This window comes from Apium graveolens, chromosome 11 (assembly GCF_009905375.1).
Source record: "Apium graveolens cultivar Ventura chromosome 11, ASM990537v1, whole genome shotgun sequence".
NCBI lineage: Eukaryota > Viridiplantae > Streptophyta > Magnoliopsida > Apiales > Apiaceae > Apium > Apium graveolens.
In genome coordinates, this window is record NC_133657.1 from 117350740 (window position 1) to 117364393 (window position 13654).

A 13654-nucleotide genomic window follows, 5' to 3' on the forward strand; every position below is an offset into this window, starting at 1 on the left:
AACAAAACAGTTGTCTGAAATAGTTATTTTATAATTTCAATGGGCACCACCTGATGAGGTGGCACCCCATGATTGGTTGTAAACATTTTACTCGGATTGCTGAAGTGTCTGAATGATAGCCCTTGATTGAAATGAGATTAGATATTAGCCGTTAGATTGAAAAAAGCTGATATGCTCACACAACGGTTTTATAATAAAAAAGCGTTGTCTTATTTTATCTTTACACAATGGTGTTTCAAGGAAACCATTGTAAAAGTATTACTCTATAAATGAGATTTCCGGTTTACAAGATTAATTTCTAAAATGATTTTTTTCGACGATCCAACCGTACGGATGTTAAGATATATCAATTTTAGTCATATGAAAAAATTATTAAAAAATATGAACTTCATCTTGCATGTCAGGATTAGAAAAATCCGGTAAAAGTACCCCTCCCGACAACGAGACTCGTTCCCGATTTACAAGATTAATTTTTAAAATGATTTTTTCGACGATCCAACCGTACGGATGTTAAGATATATAAATTTTAGTCATATGAAAAAATTATTAAAAAATATGAACTTCATCTTGCATGTCAGGATTAGAAAAATCCGGTAAAAGTACCCCTCCCGACAACGAGACTCGTTCCCGATTTACAAGATTAATTTTTAAAATGATTTTTTCGACGATCCAACCGTACGGATGTTAAGATATATCAATTTTAGTCATATGAAAAAATTATTAAAAAATATGAACTTCATCTTGCATGTCAGGATTAGAAAAATCCGGTAAAAGTACCCCTCCCGACAACGAGACTCGTTCCCGATTTACAAGATTAATTTTTAAAATGATTTTTTCGACGATCCAACCGTACGGATGTTAAGATATATCAATTTTAGTCATATGAAAAAATTATTAAAAAATATGAACTTCATCTTGCATGTCAGGATTAGAAAAATCCGGTAAAAGTACCCCTCCCGACAACGAGACTCGTTCCCGATTTACAAGATTAATTTTTAAAATGATTTTTTCGACGATCCAACCGTACGGATGTTAAGATATATCAATTTTAGTCATATGAAAAAATTATTAAAAAATATGAACTTCATCTTGCATGTCAGGATTAGAAAAATCCGGTAAAAGTACCCCTCCCGACAACGAGACTCGTTCCCGATTTACAAGATTAATTTTTAAAATGATTTTTTCGACGATCCAACCGTACGGATGTTAAGATATATCAATTTTAGTCATATGAAAAAATTATTAAAAAATATGAACTTCATCTTGCATGTCAGGATTAGAAAAATCCGGTAAAAGTACCCCTCCCGACAACGAGACTCGTTCCCGATTTACAAGATTAATTTTTAAAATGATTTTTTCAACGATCCAACCGTACGGATGTTAAGATATATCAATTTTAGTCATATGAAAAAATTATTAAAAAATATGAACTTCATCTTGCATGTCAGGATTAGAAAAATCCGGTAAAAGTACCCCTCCCGACAAAGAGACTCGTTCCCGATTTACAAGATTAATTTTTAAAATGATTTTTTCGACGATCCAACCGTACGGATGTTAAGATATATCAATTTTAGTCATATGAAAAAATTATTAAAAAATATGAACTTCATCTTGCATGTCAGGATTAGAAAAATCCGGTAAAAGTACCCCTCCCGACAACGAGACTCGTTCCCGATTTACAAGATTAATTTTTAAAATGATTTTTTCGACGATCCAACCGTACGGATGTTAAGATATATCAATTTTAGTCATATGAAAAAATTATTAAAAAATATGAACTTCATCTTGCATGTCAGGATTAGAAAAATCCGGTAAAAGTACCCCTCCCGACAACGAGACTCGTTCCCGATTTACAAGATTAATTTTTAATATGATTTTTTCGACGATCCAACCGTACGGATGTTAAGATATATCAATTTTAGTCATATGAAAAAATTATTAAAAAATATGAACTTCATCTTGCATGTCAGGATTAGAAAAATCCGGTAAAAGTACCCCTCCCGACAACGAGACTCGTTCCCGATTTACAAGATTAATTTTTAAAATGATTTTTTCGACGATCCAACCGTACGGATGTTAAGATATATCAATTTTAGTCATATGAAAAAATTATTAAAAAATATGAACTTCATCTTGCATGTCAGGATTAGAAAAATCCGGTAAAAGTACCCCTCCCGACAACGAGACTCGTTCCCGATTTACAAGATTAATTTTTAAAATGATTTTTTCGACGATCCAACCGTACGGATGTTAAGATATATCAATTTTAGTCATATGAAAAAATTATTAAAAAATATGAACTTCATCTTTCATGTCAGGATTAGAAAAATCCGGTAAAAGTACCCCTCCCGACAACGAGACTCGTTCCCGATTTACAAGATTAATTTTTAAAATGATTTTTTCGACGATCCAACCGTACGGATGTTAAGATATATCAATTTTAGTCATATGAAAAAATTATTAAAAAATATGAACTTCATCTTGCATGTCAGGATTAGAAAAATCCGGTAAAAGTACCCCTCCCGACAACGAGACTCGTTCCCGATTTACAAGATTAATTTTTAAAATGATTTTTTCGACGATCCAACCGTACGGATGTTAAGATATATCAATTTTAGTCATATGAAAAAATTATTAAAAAATATGAACTTCATCTTGCATGTCAGGATTAGAAAAATCCGGTAAAAGTACCCCTCCCGACAACGAGACTCGTTCCCGATTTACAAGATTAATTTTTAAAATGATTTTTTCGACGATCCAACCGTACGGATGTTAAGATATATCAATTTTAGTCATATGAAAAAATTATTAAAAAATATGAACTTCATCTTGCATGTCAGGATTAGAAAAATCCGGTAAAAGTACCCCTCCCGACAACGAGACTCGTTCCCGATTTACAAGATTAATTTTTAAAATGATTTTTTCGACGATCCAACCGTACGGATGTTAAGATATATCAATTTTAGTCATATGAAAAAATTATTAAAAAATATGAACTTCATCTTGCATGTCAGGATTAGAAAAATCCGGTAAAAGTACCCCTCCCGACAACGAGACTCGTTCCCGATTTACAAGATTAATTTTTAAAATGATTTTTTCGACGATCCAACCGTACGGACGTTAAGATATATCAATTTTAGTCATATGAAAAAATTATTAAAAAATATGAACTTCATCTTGCATGTCAGGAATAGAAAAATCCGGTAAAAGTACCCCTCCCGACAACGAGACTCGTTCCCGATTTACAAGATTAGTTTTTAAAATGATTTTTTCGACGATCCAACCGTACGGATGTTAAGATATATCAATTTTAGTCATATGAAAAAATTATAAAAAAAATATGAACTTCATCTTGCATGTCAGGATTAGAAAAATCCGGTAAAAGTACCCCTCCGGACAACGAGACTCGTTCCCGATTTACAAGATTAATTTTTAAAATGATTTTTTCGACGATCCAACCGTACGGATGTTAAGATATATCAATTTTAGTCATATAAAAATTATTGAGATATTTTTCTATCAACATAGTAATTTTTTTAAATGATATTTTCGAAGATCCAATTGTATTGTGATATATCGATAGTAATCATATAAAAAATTATTCAAAAAATTTTAAATTTATCTTGTATGATTTTATAATGAAAATAAAATAGAAGTGCAATTCCAATAAATAAGACTCTTTCTTGATTAAATAATTAATTTCTTAAAAAATATTTGTATGATCATCTTGCACAATGTTAATATATATTAACTTTAGTTATGTAGAAAAATAATTTAAAATTTTCAAATTTGTTTCAAATGATTTTATATAAAAAATTATGTGAAATTATTTAAAATAAAAATTATTCTATTAATATAGAGTAAAAAAATAAGTATTTAATTATAATATATATTTAAGAAAAATAATTTATGATTTTTTCATTTTTCACAAAAAAATTTTGGTTTCCCCCTTTTAATTTTCATTTCCCCCTCCCTTCTAATTTTCATTTCCCCCCTTACCTCTCCCCTTCCCCTTTGTAAGATCTAATCGGTTCTCCCTCTCCCTACTCTTCCATCTCTCTCCCACGACTCTTCTCTCTCCTCTCTCCACCTTCTACCCGGTTTTGCTTAAAATCACATGGATTAAGTGTGTATTATGATGGGTTTAGGTTTTTGAGTTTTCAAACCCTAACCATCTCACTCACCCAATCTTGTTTCTCTTTTACAAAATTGCCTATGAATTCAGCTCAACTATTAAGATCCAGTTCAAGGTTAGGTTCTATGTTTGTTGTGCTGAATTTACTCCATGGGTTTCGTCTTTTGAGGCCTTGGAGAAGAAAGAGACTGAGATTTTCCCTATCCGAGATGGTACAAGTAATATTCTCAAGCACAATGAGATCCCGGTTCCAATTAGAGGATCCCAACAACTAGATGAAACAAAAAATCGGCAAATTAAAGTAAGCTAGATGTTGATTAAGCTCAATTTCTTTTGATATATGGTTACATTTTCTTTTCATCTACTGCTGTATGTTTTTGCTTTTGAAATGCTAGTGTTTTATGCGAGTGCCTTTATCCCCAAGCCCTTAATGCTGCTCTTAATCCCCAAGCCATGGCTTCTCTCCAACAAGCACAGGTCCTCTTTCCATCTCTCTCTCTCACTCTCTCCCTCTCCACCCTCTATACTCTCTCCCTACCCCTCTCCACCCCTCACTTATGTTGTGACTGTAGCTGTTTACACGCCCCCTGTTTACACGCCCCCTGATTGACTGTGGAACTGATACAACTAATAATGGACTTTTGTTGTTTGAGCATATTGAAGGCATGTTCTGATGCTTGTCATTTAACTTCAACAGCTAAACTTCTGTTACCACAAGGAGAGTGGCTGACTGCTGACTGCTGCTCTTTCCGCTGCAATCGTTTTAATTAGAGTTTGAAGGAATACAATTAAATCAGTAGATTGTTCTTGATAATATTGGGGGAATGTTGTTGTTTATCAGGTAGTAATATGTACTATTAAGATTCTGTTTACTAGTTTATATCATGATTTTTTTAGACATTCTTTTATTCATTTTAAGTATATTTTTGTATGAAAATATATTTGAAGAAATTTATGATTAAGTAGTAATTGTTTAATTACTATATTTAATTTGATTACTATAATTTAATTTTAAGTAGCATATGAAGTAATATGAAGTATGAATAGTTTTTTTTCTTTTATTAAAAAGTATGTGATTGTGGGTTTTTTAATTATATGTAGATTTACCGATTGTCAAAAATTAAGTTCACGTGTCATTCTTGTCATTAACACTGCTTATGTCTTGTACAGGGCATCTTTATGCTACTCATGAATGAAAGATGTGAACATTAGTATTATACCTCATGGCTGCTCTTGTTGTTGTACATTGTTGCTGTAAGCTTTCCTGGACTTAAAGGACCTGAAATTCCAGGGGCACCGCTTAAGCGCGAAGGTTTGGCTGCAAACCACCCAGTTGTTTTGGTAATTTAAATATGTGATTTTGTTAATGTTATATATGTATCAGCTCTGGAGAAGAGACATCGAGTCCCCTCTGCCTAGAATCGGTTTATTAAGTGAGTATCGATCAGACCAACATTGTCAGTATAAATGCATACATAAATATATATGTCTGTGATGATATATGTGGGTGTGAATATGCAGGGATGAAATTCAACGAATCAAAGCAGCAAATCCAGATATCATCCACAGAGAAGCATTTAGTGCTGCGGCTAAATGTAAGTATCCCCTTGTTATAAATGAACATCAGGGTTCAGACTTTTTGATACAATGATTAGGCTAATATGAAAAAAGAAATCTCTCTTTTTTACCAATTTCACTTCATCAGTGGGCACATTTTCCCCACATCCATTTTGGTCTCATGACTGCTGATCAAACTACTGCCAAGAAGATCTTGAGTTTTAGGTTGTGTTGAACATTGCAACCTTTATATTATTATTTTTAGCTTGGAGAGCAATGTCGGTTTACAATAGTGATAATATTTACTGTTTTCCCAATACTGTAACTTTCTGATGATGGTTGATTGAAATTTATGTTTAAGAACAGTCTTAATTCTTTATGATTGAGATTTTGTTTCAGGAATTTGAGCCACCTGTACCTGTTCATCCTGAGGTAGACCCAAAAACAGTAGCTTAAGTTATTCTGGGGGGAGGTACTGGAACTTGTCTGTTTCCCCCGGCTAGCAGAAGAGCTAAACCAGATGTAAGTGATTATTTCATGCGTGTTTGTGAAATAGTTTTTCCTGTGGTTGCTTATTATACATTGAGTTTCTTTTAGGAAGTATGTATTATTTGAAATGCAGAAATCATTTCACATGGAAGTAATTATGAAGATTATATGTAATGTTTGGTGAGGTAGCAGAGAGTTATAAAGATTTTGCAGCTAGCCTTCCTGAAGATGAGTGCTGGTTATGCGGTTTATGACTATGATTTTGTGACCTTAGAAAATTAGCACAAGAGCAGAACTTTCTTCATTTCATGGTAAGTACAAAATACAAGGTCTTAATTTTGCTTTATTGGTATTCCATTTCATTAAGTTCATTTATTTCTAATGTGTATATGGTTGCAAAGGTGTCCTGATACTATAAAAGGTAAGGAGCAAAATGATTTACGCAAGCTCTAAGGACAGATTCAAGAGGGAACTCGATGGCATCCAGTTTGAGTTGCAAGCCACTAATCCAACGAGACTTGATGTTTTCAATAGCTGAGCCAATTAAAATGTATAGAGAATCTTTAAGTTATACTTCTAATTCTTGTAGAGAATTTTTGTATTGTAAATTTAATTTCAATTGTGAAATAACAATTGGATTGTCATAATACCATTTTATTTTAAAATTGGTTTATTTCAAACAACGAAATTAAATTTGTAAATAGTTGTGTGAAAGCCACTTAAAAAATGATGAAAACCGTTGTATGTCTCGCTGCACATTTTTTTTTAAAAACAGTTGTGTTTTAATATTTTTTGCAATGGTTTAAATCTTTTACTCCATTGGCTTTTAAAAAAACATTCACAAAAGAAGCTTATAAACGGTTGTTTATGACAATATCGTATAAGGTAACAATAATAGTTTTTCTACAAAACCATTGTTGTTAAGTTAGATAGACAATAGTTCAATAAAGAAACAGTTGTTTTAAAAAAGTTCCAACAATGGTAAATATATGGTACCCGTTGTGCCTTCTTGATTGTAACCACTATTAAAAACAGTTGTGTAATTTCTCTTATTACAAGGGTTAAAACAACCGTTGTCTGGTATTCTATCACACGAGTGTTGGATAGACAACGGAAACTATATATGTCACACAACGGTGCAAAACTGTTGTATGATTGCAAATATGTTGTAGTGATAAATTTACCCTAAAAATTTGAATTACATAAACAAAATCAGATATAGAACACGAAAAATACATAAATTTATATCAATAAAACTGTAAATAACAAAAAAGAATCGAATATATACCTTAATGACGAAAAAGGTGAATGATTTAAGTTTTTGGATTGCTGGGTTCTTGCTTGATGCTTGTGCTGCTTCTGCTGGAATCTTCTGCGGCTGCGTGATGTGCGGCTGTGTTTGTGTTTGTATATTGTTAAGAGTCTGTGTTTGCTAGGGTTTAGGCAAAAAAATTTCCGCTGCCGTGGCTAGGGATATATTAGTAATTTCTATGGACGGAGGAAAATTTCAGCGGTCCGCTGTGATCTCAGCCTTCTATTTGCCCATCCAACGGTTACAATTATGTTTGTTGTGAACCCGTCTACAACAAACGTTTGTTGTAGACCGGCCCTCGTTTATATTTAGTTTATGTTTGTGTATTTTTTTAGCTATGATAGTAGCCTATATGTATTGCTTATGACATAGTAATTGGTTGTTCGAATTTGAGATTTGTGTTGTTTGGGTGATTTGAGTTTTGAGAAGATGTTTGAGATGCCGCATTTTGAAGAATTTAACTCGGAATAATGTAATTTAGAGAGATGGCATTTTTAGCTTAGTTGGAGGAATTAATTAAGCATAAAATCGGAAATAGACTAGGCATTGCACCTGATCCTTAACGGTTTGTGTTGAGATTGTCTGTTTGGAATCATGTTTTTGAGCTTATTAGGGTCCCAGATAATTAATATGATCTTTATTTTTGCCATGTTTTATGTGTAGTTTTTTTTGTGTGCCTACTTAGCTATGATAGTTAAGCTTACGATGGCTTGTACGAGAGCTTATAGTTATGCTCACCATGTAATTCAATGTGTAATTTCTCTCTTTAGCTACTCCGCTGCATCATCTTATTTCTAGCATCAGGAAATTTTGTTTTGGCTTCTATTAACAAAATTGTCATCTCTTGATCTAATTTAGCCTGCTATGCGAAATAGTAACTCTGCATCATCACTTTCTCAAGCACCGAAGGTCAGCACCAAGCCGGGAATTATGCCAACAATTACAACCAAAAGGGCTTCCTTAGGTGTCAATCGTACTAAAACCGAAACTGATAACTCAAAAGGTATATTTGGTCTCAACATAGTGGATCTATTACTCTGAAATTATTAGCTACTAACATGAACTTGATAAACGTGACAGTTGGAATTCCCAAAGCAGCAGGATTGTCTGGTCCCCGAAGGAGTGTGCCTAAGCCTGCGTCAGTTTCAGATTCTGGTGCTTGTATTAAGGAGGTTAAAACATTATGTTGATTGTTTACAGTTGCATTTTATGGTACTTGTAAATTAGTTAGTATTTTTGAATGATGAGAAATCGAGGGGTGTTTGTTGTTATAACTATAGTAGCGGTTGCTGAAAATGTACATGTTGATGCACCATCACCAATTGTTTGTGAACCATCTCCAACTGTTCCTTTTGTTCATGGTGATGCTTGTGGTACTCAAAACACAAGTGTGATGATGAGGAATATCCCTAACCAGTACAAGTCTGTTTTCCCCTTTTTCTCTTTGATTCTTTGCATGTTTCTTTATTATCCAGACTTTTCACCTTTTTATGCTTATCTATATCTTTTGAATATAGTATGATACATATTTGTTCCCAGTTCTATGTATAAGTATGTTGTGGGGTTTTTTATTTTATTGTTTTTTGTTAGGTTTCTTTAGATAAAACCCAGCATCTGGGAGTATAGCATTGCTAGCTAGTTATAAAGTTTCTGATTAGTCCTTTTTTCTAGTCATCAGTTGTGATAATTTAAACATGTACACACTCTTCAGTTTCTTTATACACTAGCTTGTTCAATAGGTTGTTTTTCTGAGCTTTGTGTTTTGTAGTTTTTCAATGTCTTTATGGGATGTTGTAATCATTCATCAACATTTTTTGAGGCTTATCATGTAGTTTTGGATCCTGATTCTGGACTTTGGAAGTTGGATTTTATCAACAGAAAAGTCATCAAACTGGAAGTTAGATCACCTTATTATTCAAAGTTTATATTAATGAAATTAGATCACCTTATTATTCAAACTGGATTTGGAGCTGTTTACAAGGTGAATAAATATTTAAGTTCAGTAAAAATATGGTTTAGTCAACTTAGCAGAAAAAAACATGCATCACTTGTCAAAAGCAGCAAAACATAGCATTAACTACAGTTACTTTTGATGAACTTTCCTTCTGCTATATTAGACTCTCACAAATTTTCACCTTGCATCGCTTCCTTTTATATTGTAGGGCACTTTTTATAATGGTCAAGAAGTAGCAGTGAAGAGGCTTTCTAGACCTTCCGTACAAGGTGAACAAGAATTCAAAAACAAGATCATACTAGTGGCACAACTGCAACACAAAAATTTAGTTAGACTCCTCGGTTTTTGCTTAAAAGGAATGGAAAGAATTTTAATTTATTCGTCTATTGGTTTTTTTTAGTGTCCGTTTTTTTTTTTGATGTTTAGGATAGTAAATACCGAATTTTGCTGGCGTTTTTTTTTCTTTGGTCTCTCGGTAATGGTCTTTTTTGCAGGTGAAATCCGTGTGCATGGGTGAAGATTTTAGCTGGGTTAATTGGATTTATTTTTCTCGTTGTCTCGTGCCCCGTAGAAAGTTCGTAGCTGGAGCATGGATTTTTCTGGGATTGTGAGTTTGGATGATTGTTTCTTTTTCTTCTGATTTTATTTCGAGTGATTTTTGTTGTTCTTGGCTGGTGCAGATTTTCGTCGAACTCTGCTTTTTGTGTGGGGAGTTCGGGTTGCTGAGGTCCTGTGTGTTGTTCGAGTGCACGGCTAGAAAATCTTTGGGATTTAGTGGAAAGGAGATGGGCTTTGGTTTTTTTAGTGTCTATTATTATTTTGATGTTCAGGATAGTGAATTGTCTGGGGTTTCTTTTAGTTTTGATTGGTCTTTTGTTCTTTCTCTAGACCCTTATGTTTTTGTTGGAGGTTAGGTTGGTTATGTATTTGGTTTTTATTTTCTCCTTTTGTTTCCTTATTTGTTTTTATCTTGAAGATTTATTTCAAGATCTTGTAATGTTTGTAGATTAGTAGATTAGTTCATCAGTACTCGTGATATTGTATTGTGTTTCTGTTGACTTTGATTGAAAAAAAAGTTTTATATAGAACTGGGCTTTAATGTATGCAGAAAGTATATTTTCAATTTTGTCCATTGTTATTGTGTTGCAATAGGTATTAAAAATGTTGCAAATAGGTACTAAAAACTGTTGCAAAAAGGCCATGTGTCAAGCTGGACCCACATGTCAGTGGGCCTCCACATGCCAGTGGGCCCCCTGTCAGTATCCCACCTGTCAATAGGCCCCAAATTCATTATGGAAGAAATTTCTCTAGTTAAAATCTTAAGTAACATGTTCTCATTTTTACTCAATTATATAACAAAGAATGTTAAATACTGTTTAAAAAACAAAAATGATTGAACTCTAGTCCAGAAAGTGAGAAGATTCTTTTAATGGATCCATAAAGGATGGTTTGTTCATAGTTTATCCTTCTGGTGGATAAGTTATATATTTCTATGATAAATAATCTACATATGAAAGTTGGTTTTCCCATTAGAAGTTTTCCCACTAATTTGTGAGAAACAAAGAACCTAAAAGTACACATATAGTGACTCTACAAATATAGCAATAAGACAAAAACTTGGATGCAACTTTGCCTAACTCTAAAAAACCGAGAATGTTCCATCATGGTGAGACACAATTAGTAAAATAGTCATACTAATTTATAATTTACATTTTTAACTAAACTAATATCAAATTTGTTAAGAAAAAAATGAATTACACAAAAAAGTGTGCATACCAAAATAAGGGACTTGCACTAGATTTGAATTTCGAATAGGGCCATGAGCATATCAGTGGTACATTCTCATTAGACTCAATGAGGATTAGTGGTTCACTAGCTAAACAAAAAAACAAAACAAATTATATTAAATCATTTTTACCCATTTATCTTTAACTAAATTAAAATTAATTTTTTAATTTAACAAATTTTAAATTTCTCACAAAAAATTAAAAATTTAAATAATAATGCATACAATGATAAGGAATGTGTAGTGTAGTCAAGAACATTTCGGTTAGGCCCAACAATGGCTTAAAAATCCGGTCCATTGAGCATGGACAACATTGTGGATTTGATCATTCAAAAAATCATTCACCCAATGAAATTGATTGTATGAAGGCAGTTATAGATTATCTAAATTGAAGCAAACACAATTAGTAAAATAGTTATACTAATTTTAAATTTACTTTTTTAACTAAACTTATTTCAAATTTGTCTCAAAAAAAATTACACAAAAAAATTGTGCATAACGAAATGAGGGACTTGAACTCTGAATTTGGATTTGGAAGAGGGTCATGAGCATGAACTTTATTCACCTTAATGAATGGTACATGCTCCTTAGGACCAATGAGGATTATTAGCTCATCAGCTAAACAAGTAAACAAAATAAATTATATTAAATCATTTTGCCCCATGTATCTTTAGCTAAATTAAAATAACACATTAAATTAAAATTAATTTTTTAATTAAACTAATTTTAAATTTCTGACAAAAAAATAAAAATATAAATTATACTGCATACAATGAGAAGAATGTGTAGTTGATTAGCTTCAGGTCCAAGTACATTTTGGTTAGGCCCCGCATTGGCTTGAAAATCATATATTATCACAAAGGGCCACATTGTGGATTTGATCATTCAAAAAATTATTCACCCAATCAAAATGATGTTATGAAGGCAATCATAGATTATCTAAATTAAAACAGACACAATTAGTAAATTAGTTATACTAATTTTCAATTTATTTTTTAACTAAACTAATTTCAAATTTGTCATAAACAAATGAATTACACAAAAAATGGTGTATATTTAAACTGGGGACATGCCGTGGACGTGGATTTGGAACAAGGTCATGAGCCTAAACTTCATTCACCTCAATCACTCCCCAATGAGGATTACCCTCATCACCTAAACAAGTAAACAAAAAAAATATATTAAATCATTTTGACGCATGTATCTTTAACTAAATTAAAATAGAACATTAAATTAAAATTAATATTCTAGTTAAACTAATTTTAAATTTCGGGAAAAAAAATAAAAATTATAATGCATACAATGATGAGGAATATGTAGTGGATCAGCCACACGTACATTTTAGTTGAGCCCAGCATTGGCTTCAACACTATGGATTCTTTCATTTAAAAAATCATTCACCCAATCAAATTGATTGTACCAAGGCATTGTAGATTATTTAAATAAAACAGACATAATTAGTAAATTAGTTATACTAACTTTAATATTTTTTTTATCTAAAATAAATTAAAATTTGTCACAACAAAATGAATTACACAAAAAAATGTGCATATCAAAATGAGGGACTGGATTTGGATTTGGATTTGGAAAAGGGTAATGAGCCTTTTGGCTCATAGCTAAACAAGTAAACAAAAAAAATTATATGAAATTATTTTTACCCATGTGTCTTTCACTAAATTAAAAATAACACATTAAATTAAAGTTAATTTTTATTTAAACTAATTTTAAATTTTTAACAAAAAAATTAAAATAAAAATTATAATGCATAAAGTGAAGTGATGAGGAATGTGTAGTTGATCAGCCACAGGTCGAGGTACATTTTGGTTCGGCCCAACATTGACTTCAAAATCGAGTACATTATATTGATGGACAATATAGTGGATTTCATCATTCAAAAATTCATTCACCCAATCAAATTGATTGTATGAAGGCCATTGTACATTATCTAAATTAAAATAGACACAATTGGTAAATTAGTTATATTAATTTAAAAATAAAAATTAACTAGACTAATTTCAAATTTGTCATAAAAAATGAATTACAAAAAAAATTATGCATACCAAAATAAGGGACTTGTGTAACTCCTTAGTTTTGATGATCACAACACAGCAAGCCATCATGTTGTTATTTGAGAATGTCTGCACGATATAACGACATTATAACAGCTTAATGTCATTGCTGTTTAAGTATCATGACAGCAAGCTGTCATAAGACAGTAATCTATTTCAGCAAGCTATGATCAACAGTGTCTGAACAACAGCAAGCCTAGATGCACAGTCCAGATTCAACAAGGAAGTCGAATTTTATGGAGATTTTATAGGATCTTTATATATATCATTTGTAAGGACTTCTCTAATATAATATACGTGCATGATATATAGAGAGCTCATTTATAAAATGTTTTTACTTATTCCAATTGAT

The 13654-nt window shown here is 32.0% G+C and overlaps 1 long non-coding RNA gene across 2 annotated transcripts; it reads left to right on the forward strand.

The window, feature by feature from the left end:
- Positions 1-4004: 4004 nt before the first annotated feature.
- On the forward strand, positions 4005-6694 carry LOC141698306 (uncharacterized). Of its 2 annotated transcripts, XR_012565053.1 has the most exons (9): positions 4005-4436; positions 4531-4612; positions 4833-4976; positions 5306-5447; positions 5520-5568; positions 5657-5730; positions 6092-6214; positions 6315-6492; positions 6583-6694. It is a non-coding gene; the product is annotated as an uncharacterized LOC141698306 (long non-coding RNA). The 2 variants fall into 2 exon arrangements; XR_012565052.1 differs by having other exon boundaries at positions 4005-4612.
- The last annotated feature ends 6960 nt before the right edge of the window (positions 6695-13654 follow it).